This window comes from Ambystoma mexicanum, chromosome 10 (assembly GCF_040938575.1).
Source record: "Ambystoma mexicanum isolate Mex_15411 chromosome 10, UKY_AmexF1_1, whole genome shotgun sequence".
NCBI classification, from domain to species: domain Eukaryota; kingdom Metazoa; phylum Chordata; class Amphibia; order Caudata; family Ambystomatidae; genus Ambystoma; species Ambystoma mexicanum.
The window spans coordinates 1,535,416,254-1,535,431,732 of NC_090932.1; the positions used below are offsets into that span (position 1 = coordinate 1,535,416,254).

General features: G+C 50.6%; 4 non-coding genes across 4 annotated transcripts; all 4 read right to left on the reverse strand.

Annotated features, from left to right (window-relative positions):
- Positions 1-2,528: 2,528 nt before the first annotated feature.
- LOC138496611 (U4 spliceosomal RNA) lies at positions 2,529-2,669 on the reverse strand. Its single transcript, XR_011278107.1, has one exon. It is a non-coding gene; the product is annotated as a U4 spliceosomal RNA (small nuclear RNA).
- A 3,508-nt stretch (positions 2,670-6,177) lies between these two features.
- LOC138496293 (U4 spliceosomal RNA) lies at positions 6,178-6,318 on the reverse strand. The gene has a single exon (XR_011277819.1). It is a non-coding gene; the product is annotated as a U4 spliceosomal RNA (small nuclear RNA).
- Positions 6,319-9,826: 3,508 nt separating this feature from the next.
- LOC138496295 (U4 spliceosomal RNA) lies at positions 9,827-9,967 on the reverse strand. The gene has a single exon (XR_011277820.1). It is a non-coding gene; the product is annotated as a U4 spliceosomal RNA (small nuclear RNA).
- A 3,508-nt stretch (positions 9,968-13,475) lies between these two features.
- Positions 13,476-13,616, reverse strand: LOC138496296 (U4 spliceosomal RNA). Its single transcript, XR_011277821.1, has one exon. It is a non-coding gene; the product is annotated as a U4 spliceosomal RNA (small nuclear RNA).
- Positions 13,617-15,479: the final 1,863 nt, after the last annotated feature.

Here is a 15,479-nt window from a genome sequence, read left to right on the forward strand (position 1 = left end):
ATCCGCACGGGGAGTGTGCGCTCCGCCTGGGCTGGTTTGATACTTTTAAAAAAGAAATGGAATGTTGGTAGGTAAACCTCCTGGAAATGTGTGGGGCTATCCCGCACACATTTCCCAATGGACACTGCACAACAAACACATAGTCAAGTGCACTCTGGGGGACACAGTCTACCGGTGCGGTCCTCCTGTCACATTTAGCTGCAATGTGACAGCCATGGGTACATCAAAGCATCTCTGAAGGGGGAAGGCAACGCCTTCCTCCGGCCCTGGTCAGCCTACTTAAAATAGCAAAGGCTCCATCGATATGCCCTGCCTATTGTTAGGTTCTCTCTGATGGCAGCGCATACTGATGAGAGTTAAGTGAAGCAGGCCTGCCAAGAGGCCTGTTCACAGAACTAACACAGGGCAGGAAACCCCAACACCTTTTTCATATGCAATGTGTCAGCTTGAAGCTAGCTCCCACCCCTCTGTATGAAGGCCATTGAATGTCATGTGTGGAACAACTGTTTACAGTAGGCAACCGCTGCAGGGCCACCCCCTTTCAGAGGGAAGATATATGTGATTTGATGCAGACAGTCTGTTCTCGAGCTCAATTAACCAGAGAGCCACTTTGATCCACAGGAGACAGGAAGATGGGTGCGGCTTAGTAGTACATGTTGTCACCCCTTACCTTTCCTGTTGCAAAGCACTCTGGTCATGACCTTACGCATGACAGAAGATTGGTGGTGGGGACCCAGGATTGGGTCTTTAAGGTAGGCTTAGCATGCTCCAATCACTGGGGCCCATTTGGCTTTAAAAGAGGGCTGAGCCCCTCACTGAGCAGATCATCCGACGACTTCAAAAGGAGTACGAAGAAGGACTCATTCAGACCCTCGGTGATGGTACAGTCTGCCTCACAGCTTCCGCCAGTGAAGGAAGTCCAGGATTTCCAAGAGGGAAGCAAAATACCTCCCAAAACATCTCCCAGGGAACAGAGGGAGATACCCGACTCAGAGGATCCATCAAGCAGCACCAGAACCGGTACCCAGCCAGCACACAGCGTGCCCTGCTAGGTTAAGCCAGCAAGCTTCCTAGGTGGGAAGTGCCAGAGAGTCTCTGAACAAAGGACAAGGCCGTTGCCGGCAAACACTCTTCTCAGCTTTGGGTCGGCCGCCTTAAACGTCGACCCAAGCATTGAGAAGAAGCTCGGAGGAGTGCCACAACAAGCATCAACCAGCGTCCATCTTTTAAGGACTTTTTCGAAGCAGTCGAGCTCTCAAACTGCGACCGGCTGCACCACTGTGGCTGTTCTCACGCTGCAGTCACTAAAGCCGTCTGAGAACCCTCGACCAGCGTTCCAGATCCACCAACCAGCACACAGACAACGATTCTTCACCCCGAGCCGCCGGGTAGGGCAGCCTGCAGCCGTCCGCCCAGCCTCGCTTACCAAACTGCCTGCCAACTGATATCCGCATCTGTCGTCCCTCTTGAACTCTGTCGCCGGAGCTACAAAGCATGCTGGAAGCCACTCGATGCTGTCGAGTACCAAGATCATCTCAAACACCAGTTACATTGTGGTTCTGTCCCCCTGGTCCTTCTCCGAAGGCCCTTAGTGACATTTACGACCTCTTGCTCCCTTGCTGCTGCAACCAAATAACCTTGAACAGTTCAGACTGATTGCTTTACCGACTGCACTCCTGTCAGTATCCAGAGTGCATCCCTCTCCTTTGTGAAACTGTCTGTCCCCTGTTTTCCTTTATAGGGTGGGTTGTATTTTGTAGTGTGTTAGAACTGTCTGTTGTATTAATACTAAAGTAGATATTTGTATACAACCTTGACTGGACAGTCCCTTTTATCAGTGGGTCACAATAGTTTTTTCGCTCTGTTGCAACTAACCAGCCTGACGTTCCGTCCACTGTTCGGACCCCTTCCGGTGTACTAGAGGTGTGGGACTGATTGATGGTCTAGAAAGCGATATTCCTCCCTGGACCACTAGTGCCCCGGAAGTTGATGCGTCACACCAAGAGAGGTCGGGTTGTTGACTCCACGTGAATATGTGTCTATAGAATGCATGGGGACAGAAATGCCCTTTTGCCTCTCTTGGGAAGACTGAGATGGTGAGCGAAGGCCAAAGGTAAAGCGACCCCTCTGCTGCGGTTGGCTTCAGTGGCAGCCAGACCTCCCTGAGTAACCATCCAACAATCTGATGACTTTCGCAAGAGCAGATGTGGCAAAGAGGATCGAAGGCAGACAGGTCACTGTCTGCTAGGTTCTGAAAGCTCATGGTTTTCATGTCGTGAGATCAGGAAGGCAGCGAGACAACTGAGGCGCTTAATGCACCTGCTGCATGGTCACGGTTCCATAGACTTCGCTGCGCCGCTTGGAGTTTACGAATGCGCTAGCTTCTGGAAGTAAACCCCTTTGTTGAGGGTAGGCCACGAGAGAACAAAGAATAGAAGGGATGGGTTCCGAAAAACACACCCCTCTTGCTAGGTCTTCTCCAGTGGAGTAAAAGCGTCATTGTCTCCTTTTCAAACAAATCGGTTCAGCCTCCGTAGAGACTGTCAAAAATTACCAATTCCAGCTATATTTCAAGCTGTTATGGCGGGGTATTGGGTAAAGTTTTCAATAAGCAATAATCGCGCCTCGGTTAAACCTCATGAGCTACGATACTGCCACTGCGCAAAGCTAAAGCACCTGACCCAGAGGCCCGTGCGCCCCGGGAATGGATTCACATTTAACTTGCACTGATCCCAGCAAGCTCCATCCTGAGCATCCTTTGTCAAACTCATAAAACCGCCTGGATTCCAGTGCCGAGATTTGTTGAGGTGAACACCTGTATCATCTTGCGCTCACCAAACTGACAGCAAATATAGTAGCAAGGTATGCATAGGATTCTGGGAGTAAACATGCAAATGAGCAGGCTGCTACCTGTGCGCTCTTTCCCTTAGCATGATCGGTGGCCTGTTGGCAAGTGACCCCGCCCTCCTGAGAGATTATTGGGCAGGCCGCTGCCAAGGCAACATGGGAGAGGCTTGAGAATGCAACGAGCCATTGGAGGATTGCACAGGAGCGAGGACAGCATCGAGAAATTGGCTCCTTTGGGGACAGGTGAAGTCATGCTCCACCAGGACGACCATCTGTTTCTGCAGTGCAGCCAGGACATTGACAAGAAGTGAATCAATTTGTCTCTGAGCGTTCCAACTGTTGACCAAACCATTACAATTTCGATACATTTCCATGCCATCACATACCTACCTGTTTGTGATAATTGCACTTGTCCTTGAAAATAGACCCGATTTTGCAGGGGACTCTGGGAAAAGTGAAAAGGTCCTATGTAATTCACGTCTTGTACCCTGTCTCATAGGGCGGACCCTGCAATTCTACTTCCACTCCACTGCCAAAAATGAAGCGGCCTTGCCCTGTTCAGGCTTTTTGCTGTAGCCCCTGGGCCTTTGCAGAGCCATCTGCTTAGTGTGGCTCTGCCACTGAGGTCAGAAGAGAACATTTAGCCTGAGAAACGGCTGTCTGTGTGTGCAGCTTGGAGAAGACACTGTTGCCATGGGAAAGACATGCCTGTTTGCTGTGCAAATGAAGTGCAGACACAGACAGAAGAGACCACTTGACTGGTAGGAATTGAAGAACCTGACCAAGAGTGAGGAATTAGACCATCCGCACGGGGGGTGTGCGCTCCGCCTGGGCTGGTTTGATACTTTTAAAAAAGAAATGGAATGTTGGTAGGTAAACCTCCTGGAAATGTGTGGGGCTATCCCGCACACATTTCCCAATGGACACTGCACAACAAACACATAGTCAAGTGCACTCTGGGGGACACAGTCTACCGGTGCGGTCCTCCTGTCACATTTAGCTGCAATGTGACAGCCATGGGTACATCAAAGCATCTCTGAAGGGGGAAGGCAACGCCTTCCTCCAGCCCTGGTCAGCCTACTTAAAATAGCAAAGGCTCCATCGATATGCCCTGCCTATTGTTAGGTTCTCTCTGATGGCAGCGCATACTGATGAGAGTTAAGTGAAGCAGGCCTGCCAAGAGGCCTGTTCACAGAACTAACACAGGGCAGGAAACCCCAACACCTTTTTCATATGCAATGTGTCAGCTTGAAGCTAGCTCCCACCCCTCTGTATGAAGGCCATTGAATGTCATGTGTGGAACAACTGTTTACAGTAGGCAACCGCTGCAGGGCCACCCCCTTTCAGAGGGAAGATATATGTGATTTGATGCAGACAGTCTGTTCTCGAGCTCAATTAACCAGAGAGCCACTTTGATCCACAGGAGACAGGAAGATGGGTGCGGCTTAGTAGTACATGTTGTCACCCCTTACCTTTCCTGTTGCAAAGCACTCTGGTCATGACCTTACGCATGACAGAAGATTGGTGGTGGGGACCCAAGATTGGGTCTTTAAGGTAGGCTTAGCATGCTCCAATCACTGGGGCCCATTTGGCTTTAAAAGAGGGCTGAGCCCCTCACTGAGCAGATCATCCGACGACTTCAAAAGGAGTACGAAGAAGGACTCATTCGGACCCTCGGTGATGGTACAGTCTGCCTCACGGCTTCCGCCAGTGAAGGAAGTCCAGGATTTCCAAGAGGGAAGCAAAATACCTCCCAAAACATCTCCCAGGGAACAGAGGGAGATACCCGACTCAGAGGATCCATGAAGCAGCACCAGAACCGGTACCCAGCCAGCACACAGCGTGCCCTGCTAGGTTAAGCCAGCAAGCTTCCTAGGTGGGAAGTGCCAGAGAGTCTCTGAACAAAGGACAAGGCAGTTGCCGGCAAACACTCTTCTCAGCTTTGGGTCGGCCGCCTTAAACGTCGACCCAAGCATTGAGAAGAAGCTCGGAGGAGTGCCACAACAAGCATCAACCAGCGTCCATCTTTTAAGGACTTTTTCGAAGCAGTCGAGCTCTCAAACTGCGACCGGCTGCACCACTGTGGCTGTTCTCACGCTGCAGTCACTAAAGCCGTCTGAGAACCCTCGACCAGCATTCCAGATCCACCAACCAGCACACAGACAACGATTCTTCACCCCGAGCCGCCGGGTAGGGCAGCCTGCAGCGGTCCGCCCAGCCTTGCTTACCAAACTGCCTGCCAACTGATATCCGCATCTGTCGTCCCTCTTGAACTCTGTCGCCGGAGCTACAAAGCATGCTGGAAGCCACTCGATGCTGTCGAGTACCAAGATCATCTCAAACACCAGTTACATTGTGGTTCTGTCCCCCTGGTCCTTCTCCGAAGGCCCTTAGTGACATTTACGACCTCTTGCTCCCTTGCTGCTGCAACCAAATAACCTTGAACAGTTCAGACTGATTGCTTTACCGACTGCACTCCTGTCAGTATCCAGAGTGCATCCCTCTCCTTTGTGAAACTGTCTGTCCCCTGTTTTCCTTTATAGGGTGGGTTGTATTTTGTAGTGTGTTAGAACTGTCTGTTGTATTAATACTAAAGTAGATATTTGTATACAACCTTGACTGGACAGTCCCTTTTATCAGTGGGTCACAATTGTTTTTTCGCTCTGTTGCAACTAACCAGCCTGACGTTCCGTCCACTGTTCGGACCCCTTCCGGTGTACTAGAGGTGTGGGACTGATTGATGGTCTAGAAAGCGATATTCCTCCCTGGACCACTAGTGCCCCGGAAGTTGATTCGTCACACCAAGAGAGGTCGGGTTGTTGACTCCACGTGAATATGTGTCTATAGAATGCATGGGGACAGAAATGCCCTTTTGCCTCTCTTGGGAAGACTGAGATGGTGAGCGAAGGCCAAAGGTAAAGCGACCCCTCTGCTGCGGTTGGCTTCAGTGGCAGCCAGACCTCCCTGAGTAACCATCCAACAATCTGATGACTTTCGCAAGAGCAGATGTGGCAACGAGGATCGAAGGCAGACAGGTCACTGTCTGCTAGGTTCTGAAAGCTCATGGTTTTCATGTCGTGAGATCAGGAAGGCAGCGAGACAACTGAGGCGCTTAATGCACCTGCTGCATGGTCACGGTTCCATAGACTTCGCTGCGCCGCTTGGAGTTTACGAATGCGCTAGCTTCTGGAAGTAAACCCCTTTGTTGAGGGTAGGCCACGAGAGAACAAAGAATAGAAGGGATGGGTTCCGAAAAACACACCCCTCTTGCTAGGTCTTCTCCAGTGGAGTAAAAGCGTCATTGTCTCCTTTTCAAACAAATCGGTTCAGCCTCCGTAGAGACTGTCAAAAATTACCAATTCCAGCTATATTTCAAGCTGTCATGGCGGGGTATTGGGTAAAGTTTTCAATAAGCAATAATCGCGCCTCGGTTAAACCTCATGAGCTACGATACTGCCACTGCGCAAAGCTAAAGCACCTGACCCAGAGGCCCGTGCGCCCCGGGAATGGATTCCCATTTAACTTGCACTGATCCCAGCAAGCTCCATCCTGAGCATCCTTTGTCAAACTCATAAAACCGCCTGGATTCCAGTGCCGAGATTTGTTGAGGTGAACACCTGTATCATCTTGCGCTCACCAAACTGACAGCAAATATAGTAGCAAGGTATGCATAGGATTCTGGGAGTAAACATGCAAATGAGCAGGCTGCTACCTGTGCGCTCTTTCCCTTAGCATGATCGGTGGCCTGTTGGCAAGTGACCCCGCCCTCCTGAGAGATTATTGGGCAGGCCGCTGCCAAGGCAACATGGGAGAGGCTTGAGAATGCAAAGAGCCATTGGAGGATTGCACAGGAGCGAGGACAGCATCGAGAAATGGGCTCCTTTGGGGACAGGTGAAGTGATGCTCCACCAGGACGACCAGCTGTTTCTGCAGTGCAGCCAGGACATTGACAAGAAGTGAATCAATTTGTCTCTGAGCGTTCCAACTGTTGACCAAACCATTACAATTTCGATACATTTCCATGCCATCACATACCTACCTGTTTGTGATAATTGCACTTGTCCTTGAAAATAGACCCGATTTTGCAGGGGACTCTGGGAAAAGTGAAAAGGTCCTATGTAATTCACGTCTTGTACCCTGTCTCATAGGGCGGACCCTGCAATTCTACTTCCACTCCACTGCCAAAAATGAAGCGGCCTTGCCCTGTTCAGGCTTTTTGCTGTAGCCCCTGGGCCTTTGCAGAGCCATCTGCTTAGTGTGGCTCTGCCACTGAGGTCAGAAGAGAACATTTAGCCTGAGAAACGGCTGTCTGTGTGTGCAGCTTGGAGAAGACACTGTTGCCATGGGAAAGACATGCCTGTTTGCTGTGCAAATGAAGTGCAGACACAGACAGAAGAGACCACTTGACTGGTAGGAATTGAAGAACCTGACCAAGAGTGAGGAATTAGACCATCCGCACGGGGAGTGTGCGCTCCGCCTGGGCTGGTTTGATACTTTTAAAAAAGAAATTGAATGTTGGTAGGTAAACCTCCTGGAAATGTGTGGGGCTATCCCGCACACATTTCCCAATGGACACTGCACAACAAACACATAGTCAAGTGCACTCTGGGGGACACAGTCTACCGGTGCGGTCCTCCTGTCACATTTAGCTGCAATGTGACAGCCATGGGTACATCAAAGCATCTCTGAAGGGGGAAGGCAACGCCTTCCTCCGGCCCTGGTCAGCCTACTTAAAATAGCAAAGGCTCCATCGATATGCCCTGCCTATTGTTAGGTTCTCTCTGATGGCAGCGCATACTGATGAGAGTTAAGTGAAGCAGGCCTGCCAAGAGGCCTGTTCACAGAACTAACACAGGGCAGGAAACCCCAACACCTTTTTCATATGCAATGTGTCAGCTTGAAGCTAGCTCCCACCCCTCTGTATGAAGGCCATTGAATGTCATGTGTGGAACAACTGTTTACAGTAGGCAACCGCTGCAGGGCCACCCCCTTTCAGAGGGAAGATATATGTGATTTGATGCAGACAGTCTGTTCTCGAGCTCAATTAACCAGAGAGCCACTTTGATCCACAGGAGACAGGAAGATGGGTGCGGCTTAGTAGTACATGTTGTCACCCCTTACCTTTCCTGTTGCAAAGCACTCTGGTCATGACCTTACGCATGACAGAAGATTGGTGGTGGGGACCCAGGATTGGGTCTTTAAGGTAGGCTTAGCATGCTCCAATCACTGGGGCCCATTTGGCTTTAAAAGAGGGCTGAGCCCCTCACTGAGCAGATCATCCGATGACTTCAAAAGGAGTACGAAGAAGGACTCATTCGGACCCTCGGTGATGGTACAGTCTGCCTCACGGCTTCCGCCAGTGAAGGAAGTCCAGGATTTCCAAGAGGGAAGCAAAATACCTCCCAAAACATCTCCCAGGGAACAGAGGGAGATACCCGACTCAGAGGATCCATCAAGCAGCACCAGAACCGGTACCCAGCCAGCACACAGCGTGCCCTGCTAGGTTAAGCCAGCAAGCTTCCTAGGTGGGAAGTGCCAGAGAGTCTCTGAACAAAGGACAAGGCCGTTGCCGGCAAACACTCTTCTCAGCTTTGGGTCGGCCGCCTTAAACGTCGACCCAAGCATTGAGAAGAAGCTCGGAGGAGTGCCACAACAAGCATCAACCAGCGTCCATCTTTTAAGGACTTTTTCGAAGCAGTCGAGCTCTCAAACTGCGACCGGCTGCACCACTGTGGCTGTTCTCACGCTGCAGTCACTAAAGCCGTCTGAGAACCCTCGACCAGCGTTCCAGATCCACCAACCAGCACACAGACAACGATTCTTCACCCCGAGCCGCCGGGTAGGGCAGCCTGCAGCCGTCCGCCCAGCCTCGCTTACCAAACTGCCTGCCAACTGATATCCGCATCTGTCGTCCCTCTTGAACTCTGTCGCCGGAGCTACAAAGCATGCTGGAAGCCACTCGATGCTGTCGAATACCAAGATCATCTCAAACACCAGTTACATTGTGGTTCTGTCCCCCTGGTCCTTCTCCGAAGGCCCTTAGTGACATTTACGACCTCTTGCTCCCTTGCTGCTGCAACCAAATAACCTTGAACAGTTCAGACTGATTGCTTTACCGACTGCACTCCTGTCAGTATCCAGAGTGCATCCCTCTCCTTTGTGAAACTGTCTGTCCCCTGTTTTCCTTTATAGGGTGGGTTGTATTTTGTAGTGTGTTAGAACTGTCTGTTGTATTAATACTAAAGTAGATATTTGTATACAACCTTGACTGGACAGTCCCTTTTATCAGTGGGTCACAATTGTTTTTTCGCTCTGTTGCAACTAACCAGCCTGACGTTCCGTCCACTGTTCGGACCCCTTCCGGTGTACTAGAGGTGTGGGACGGATTGATGGTCTAGAAAGCGATATTCCTCCCTGGACCACTAGTGCCCCGGAAGTTGATTCGTCACACCAAGAGAGGTCGGGTTGTTGACTCCACGTGAATATGTGTCTATAGAATGCATGGGGACAGAAATGCCCTTTTGCCTCTCTTGGGAAGACTGAGATGGTGAGCGAAGGCCAAAGGTAAAGCGACCCCTCTGCTGCCGTTGGCTTCAGTGGCAGCCAGACCTCCCTGAGTAACCATCCAACAATCTGATGACTTTCGCAAGAGCAGATGTGGCAAAGAGGATCGAAGGCAGACAGGTCACTGTCTGCTAGGTTCTGAAAGCTCATGGTTTTCATGTCGTGAGATCAGGAAGGCAGCGAGACAACTGAGGCGCTTAATGCACCTGCTGCATGGTCACGGTTCCATAGACTTCGCTGCGCCGCTTGGAGTTTACGAATGCGCTAGCTTCTGGAAGTAAACCCCTTTGTTGAGGGTAGGCCACGAGAGAACAAAGAATAGAAGGGATGGGTTCCGAAAAACACACCCCTCTTGCTAGGTCTTCTCCAGTGGAGTAAAAGCGTCATTGTCTCCTTTTCAAACAAATCGGTTCAGCCTCCGTAGAGACTGTCAAAAATTACCAATTCCAGCTATATTTCAAGCTGTCATGGCGGGGTATTGGGTAAAGTTTTCAATAAGCAATAATCGCGCCTCGGTTAAACCTCATGAGCTACGATACTGCCACTGCGCAAAGCTAAAGCACCTGACCCAGAGGCCCGTGCGCCCCGGGAATGGATTCCCATTTAACTTGCACTGATCCCAGCAAGCTCCATCCTGAGCATCCTTTGTCAAACTCATAAAACCGCCTGGATTCCAGTGCCGAGATTTGTTGAGGTGAACACCTGTATCATCTTGCGCTCACCAAACTGACAGCAAATATAGTAGCAAGGTATGCATAGGATTCTGGGAGTAAACATGCAAATGAGCAGGCTGCTACCTGTGCGCTCTTTCCCTTAGCATGATCGGTGGCCTGTTGGCAAGTGACCCCGCCCTCCTGAGAGATTATTGGGCAGGCCGCTGCCAAGGCAACATGGGAGAGGCTTGAGAATGCAAAGAGCCATTGGAGGATTGCACAGGAGCGAGGACAGCATCGAGAAATGGGCTCCTTTGGGGACAGGTGAAGTGATGCTCCACCAGGACGACCAGCTGTTTCTGCAGTGCAGCCAGGACATTGACAAGAAGTGAATCAATTTGTCTCTGAGCGTTCCAACTGTTGACCAAACCATTACAATTTCGATACATTTCCATGCCATCACATACCTACCTGTTTGTGATAATTGCACTTGTCCTTGAAAATAGACCCGATTTTGCAGGGGACTCTGGGAAAAGTGAAAAGGTCCTATGTAATTCACGTCTTGTACCCTGTCTCATAGGGCGGACCCTGCAATTCTACTTCCACTCCACTGCCAAAAATGAAGCGGCCTTGCCCTGTTCAGGCTTTTTGCTGTAGCCCCTGGGCCTTTGCAGAGCCATCTGCTTAGTGTGGCTCTGCCACTGAGGTCAGAAGAGAACATTTAGCCTGAGAAACGGCTGTCTGTGTGTGCAGCTTGGAGAAGACACTGTTGCCATGGGAAAGACATGCCTGTTTGCTGTGCAAATGAAGTGCAGACACAGACAGAAGAGACCACTTGACTGGTAGGAATTGAAGAACCTGACCAAGAGTGAGGAATTAGACCATCCGCACGGGGAGTGTGCGCTCCGCCTGGGCTGGTTTGATACTTTTAAAAAAGAAATGGAATGTTGGTAGGTAAACCTCCTGGAAATGTGTGGGGCTATCCCGCACACATTTCCCAATGGACACTGCACAACAAACACATAGTCAAGTGCACTCTGGGGGACACAGTCTACCGGTGCGGTCCTCCTGTCACATTTAGCTGCAATGTGACAGCCATGGGTACATCAAAGCATCTCTGAAGGGGGAAGGCAACGCCTTCCTCCGGCCCTGGTCAGCCTACTTAAAATAGCAAAGGCTCCATCGATATGCCCTGCCTATTGTTAGGTTCTCTCTGATGGCAGCGCATACTGATGAGAGTTAAGTGAAGCAGGCCTGCCAAGAGGCCTGTTCACAGAACTAACACAGGGCAGGAAACCCCAACACCTTTTTCATATGCAATGTGTCAGCTTGAAGCTAGCTCCCACCCCTCTGTATGAAGGCCATTGAATGTCATGTGTGGAACAACTGTTTACAGTAGGCAACCGCTGCAGGGCCACCCCCTTTCAGAGGGAAGATATATGTGATTTGATGCAGACAGTCTGTTCTCGAGCTCAATTAACCAGAGAGCCACTTTGATCCACAGGAGACAGGAAGATGGGTGCGGCTTAGTAGTACATGTTGTCACCCCTTACCTTTCCTGTTGCAAAGCACTCTGGTCATGACCTTACGCATGACAGAAGATTGGTGGTGGGGACCCAGGATTGGGTCTTTAAGGTAGGCTTAGCATGCTCCAATCACTGGGGCCCATTTGGCTTTAAAAGAGGGCTGAGCCCCTCACTGAGCAGATCATCCGACGACTTCAAAAGGAGTACGAAGAAGGACTCATTCGGACCCTCGGTGATGGTACAGTCTGCCTCACAGCTTCCGCCAGTGAAGGAAGTCCAGGATTTCCAAGAGGGAAGCAAAATACCTCCCAAAACATCTCCCAGGGAACAGAGGGAGATACCCGACTCAGAGGATCCATCAAGCAGCACCAGAACCGGTACCCAGCCAGCACACAGCGTGCCCTGCTAGGTTAAGCCAGCAAGCTTCCTAGGTGGGAAGTGCCAGAGAGTCTCTGAACAAAGGACAAGGCCGTTGCCGGCAAACACTCTTCTCAGCTTTGGGTCGGCCGCCTTAAACGTCGACCCAAGCATTGAGAAGAAGCTCGGAGGAGTGCCACAACAAGCATCAACCAGCGTCCATCTTTTAAGGACTTTTTCGAAGCAGTCGAGCTCTCAAACTGCGACCGGCTGCACCACTGTGGCTGTTCTCACGCTGCAGTCACTAAAGCCGTCTGAGAACCCTCGACCAGCGTTCCAGATCCACCAACCAGCACACAGACAACGATTCTTCACCCCGAGCCGCCGGGTAGGGCAGCCTGCAGCCGTCCGCCCAGCCTCGCTTACCAAACTGCCTGCCAACTGATATCCGCATCTGTCGTCCCTCTTGAACTCTGTCGCCGGAGCTACAAAGCATGCTGGAAGCCACTCGATGCTGTCGAGTACCAAGATCATCTCAAACACCAGTTACATTGTGGTTCTGTCCCCCTGGTCCTTCTCCGAAGGCCCTTAGTGACATTTACGACCTCTTGCTCCCTTGCTGCTGCAACCAAATAACCTTGAACAGTTCAGACTGATTGCTTTACCGACTGCACTCCTGTCAGTATCCAGAGTGCATCCCTCTCCTTTGTGAAACTGTCTGTCCCCTGTTTTCCTTTATAGGGTGGGTTGTATTTTGTAGTGTGTTAGAACTGTCTGTTGTATTAATACTAAAGTAGATATTTGTATACAACCTTGACTGGACAGTCCCTTTTATCAGTGGGTCACAATTGTTTTTTCGCTCTGTTGCAACTAACCAGCCTGACGTTCCGTCCACTGTTCGGACCCCTTCCGGTGTACTAGAGGTGTGGGACTGATTGATGGTCTAGAAAGCGATATTCCTCCCTGGACCACTAGTGCCCCGGAAGTTGATTCGTCACACCAAGAGAGGTCGGGTTGTTGACTCCACGTGAATATGTGTCTATAGAATGCATGGGGACAGAAATGCCCTTTTGCCTCTCTTGGGAAGACTGAGATGGTGAGCGAAGGCCAAAGGTAAAGCGACCCCTCTGCTGCGGTTGGCTTCAGTGGCAGCCAGACCTCCCTGAGTAACCATCCAACAATCTGATGACTTTCGCAAGAGCAGATGTGGCAAAGAGGATCGAAGGCAGACAGGTCACTGTCTGCTAGGTTCTGAAAGCTCATGGTTTTCATGTCGTGAGATCAGGAAGGCAGCGAGACAACTGAGGCGCTTAATGCACCTGCTGCATGGTCACGGTTCCATAGACTTCGCTGCGCCGCTTGGAGTTTACGAATGCGCTAGCTTCTGGAAGTAAACCCCTTTGTTGAGGGTAGGCCACGAGAGAACAAAGAATAGAAGGGATGGGTTCCGAAAAACACACCCCTCTTGCTAGGTCTTCTCCAGTGGAGTAAAAGCGTCATTGTCTCCTTTTCAAACAAATCGGTTCAGCCTCCGTAGAGACTGTCAAAAATTACCAATTCCAGCTATATTTCAAGCTGTCATGGCGGGGTATTGGGTAAAGTTTTCAATAAGCAATAATCGCGCCTCGGTTAAACCTCATGAGCTACGATACTGCCACTGCGCAAAGCTAAAGCACCTGACCCAGAGGCCCGTGCGCCCCGGGAATGGATTCCCATTTAACTTGCACTGATCCCAGCAAGCTCCATCCTGAGCATCCTTTGTCAAACTCATAAAACCGCCTGGATTCCAGTGCCGAGATTTGTTGAGGTGAACACCTGTATCATCTTGCGCTCACCAAACTGACAGCAAATATAGTAGCAAGGTATGCATAGGATTCTGGGAGTAAACATGCAAATGAGCAGGCTGCTACCTGTGCGCTCTTTCCCTTAGCATGATCGGTGGCCTGTTGGCAAGTGACCCCGCCCTCCTGAGAGATTATTGGGCAGGCCGCTGCCAAGGCAACATGGGAGAGGCTTGAGAATGCAAAGAGCCATTGGAGGATTGCACAGGAGCGAGGACAGCATCGAGAAATGGGCTCCTTTGGGGACAGGTGAAGTGATGCTCCACCAGGACGACCAGCTGTTTCTGCAGTGCAGCCAGGACATTGACAAGAAGTGAATCAATTTGTCTCTGAGCGTTCCAACTGTTGACCAAACCATTACAATTTCGATACATTTCCATGCCATCACATACCTACCTGTTTGTGATAATTGCACTTGTCCTTGAAAATAGACCCGATTTTGCAGGGGACTCTGGGAAAAGTGAAAAGGTCCTATGTAATTCACGTCTTGTACCCTGTCTCATAGGGCGGACCCTGCAATTCTACTTCCACTCCACTGCCAAAAATGAAGCGGCCTTGCCCTGTTCAGGCTTTTTGCTGTAGCCCCTGGGCCTTTGCAGAGCCATCTGCTTAGTGTGGCTCTGCCACTGAGGTCAGAAGAGAACATTTAGCCTGAGAAACGGCTGTCTGTGTGTGCAGCTTGGAGAAGACACTGTTGCCATGGGAAAGACATGCCTGTTTGCTGTGCAAATGAAGTGCAGACACAGACAGAAGAGACCACTTGACTGGTAGGAATTGAAGAACCTGACCAAGAGTGAGGAATTAGACCATCCGCACGGGGAGTGTGCGCTCCGCCTGGGCTGGTTTGATACTTTTAAAAAAGAAATGGAATGTTGGTAGGTAAACCTCCTGGAAATGTGTGGGGCTATCCCGCACACATTTCCCAATGGACACTGCACAACAAACACATAGTCAAGTGCACTCTGGGGGACACAGTCTACCGGTGCGGTCCTCCTGTCACATTTAGCTGCAATGTGACAGCCATGGGTACATCAAAGCATCTCTGAAGGGGGAAGGCAACGCCTTCCTCCGGCCCTGGTCAGCCTACTTAAAATAGCAAAGGCTCCATCGATATGCCCTGCCTATTGTTAGGTTCTCTCTGATGGCAGCGCATACTGATGAGAGTTAAGTGAAGCAGGCCTGCCAAGAGGCCTGTTCACAGAACTAACACAGGGCAGGAAACCCCAACACCTTTTTCATATGCAATGTGTCAGCTTGAAGCTAGCTCCCACCCCTCTGTATGAAGGCCATTGAATGTCATGTGTGGAACAACTGTTTACAGTAGGCAACCGCTGCAGGGCCACCCCCTTTCAGAGGGAAGATATATGTGATTTGATGCAGACAGTCTGTTCTCGAGCTCAATTAACCAGAGAGCCACTTTGATCCACAGGAGACAGGAAGATGGGTGCGGCTTAGTAGTGCATGTTGTCACCCCTTACCTTTCCTGTTGCAAATCACTCTGGTCATGACCTTACGCATGACAGAAGATTGGTGGTGGGGACCCAGGATTGGGTCTTTAAGGTAGGCTTAGCATGCTCCAATCACTGGGGCCCATTTGGCTTTAAAAGAGGGCTGAGCCCCTCACTGAGCAGATCATCCGACGACTTCAAAAGGAGTACGAAGAAGGACTCATTCGGACCCTCGGTGATGGT